General features: G+C 55.4%; 1 long non-coding RNA gene across 1 annotated transcript in view; it reads left to right on the forward strand.

The window, feature by feature from the left end:
• Positions 1 to 1,199, forward strand: part of LOC140343367 (uncharacterized) — a 44,662-nt gene that overhangs the window by 22,214 nt on the left and 21,249 nt on the right. The window lies entirely within an intron of this gene.

A 1,199-nucleotide genomic window follows, 5' to 3' on the forward strand; every position in this document is an offset into this window, starting at 1 on the left:
TTCTGCCACTCTGTGGCCTCCTGATGCTGCCGCCGCCTCCACATTTTATCATTGTGCCACTCTGTGGCCTCCTGATGCTGTTGCCACCTCCACACTATGTTATTGTGCCACTCTGCAGCCTCCTGATGCTGTCACCAACTCCACACTCTGTCATTGTGCCACTCTGTGGCTTCCTCATGCTGTCGCCACCTCCACACTCTGTCATTGTGCCACTCTGTAGCCTCCTGATGCTGCCGCCACCTCCACACTATGTCATTGTGCCACTCTGTGGCCTCCTGATGCTGCCGCCACCTCCACACTATGTCATTGTGCCACTCTGTGGCCTCCTGATGCTGCCGCCACCTTCACACTGTCGTTGTGCCACTCTGTGGCCCCCTGATGCTGTCGCCACCTACAAACTCGGTCATTGTGCCACTCTGTGGCCTCCTGATTCTACTGCTACCTCCACACTCTGTCATTGTGCCACTCTGTAGCCTCCTGATGCTGCCGCCACCTCCACACTATGTCACTGTGCCACTCTGTGGCTTCCTCATGCTAACACCACTCCCACGCTATGTCATTGTGCCACTCTGTGGCCTCCTGATGCTGTTGCCACCTCCACACTCTGTCATTGTGCTACTCTGTGGCCTACTAATGCTGCTGCCACCTCCACACTCTGTCCTTGTGCCACTGCGTAGCCTCCTGATGGTGTCGCCAATTTCACACTCGGTCATTGTGCCACTCTGTGGCCTCCTAATTTTGCTGCTACCTCAACACTCTGTCATTGAGCCACTCTGTAGCATCCTGATGCTGCCGCCACCTACACACTCGGTCATTGTGCCACTCTGTGGCCTCCTGATTCTACTGCTACCTCCACACTCTGCAATTGTGACACTCTGTGGCCCCCTGATGCTGTTGCCAACTCCACAGTCAGTCATTGTGCCACTCTGTGGCTTCCTCATGCTGCTGCCACCTTCACACTCGGTCATTGTGCCACTCTGTAGCCTCCTGATTCTGCTGCCACCTCCACACTATGTCATTGTGCCACTCTGTGGCCTACTCATGCTGCGGCCACCTCCACAGTCTGTCATTTTGCCACTCTGTAGCCTCCTGATTCTGTCGCCAACTCCGCACTCTGTCATTGTGCCACTCTGTGGCTTCTTCATGCTGCTGCCACTTTCATTCTCGGTCATTGTGCCACTCTGTGGCCTCCTGATTCT

This window comes from Pyxicephalus adspersus, chromosome Z (assembly GCF_032062135.1).
Source record: "Pyxicephalus adspersus chromosome Z, UCB_Pads_2.0, whole genome shotgun sequence".
In the NCBI taxonomy this organism is placed as follows: Eukaryota; Metazoa; Chordata; class Amphibia; order Anura; family Pyxicephalidae; genus Pyxicephalus; species Pyxicephalus adspersus.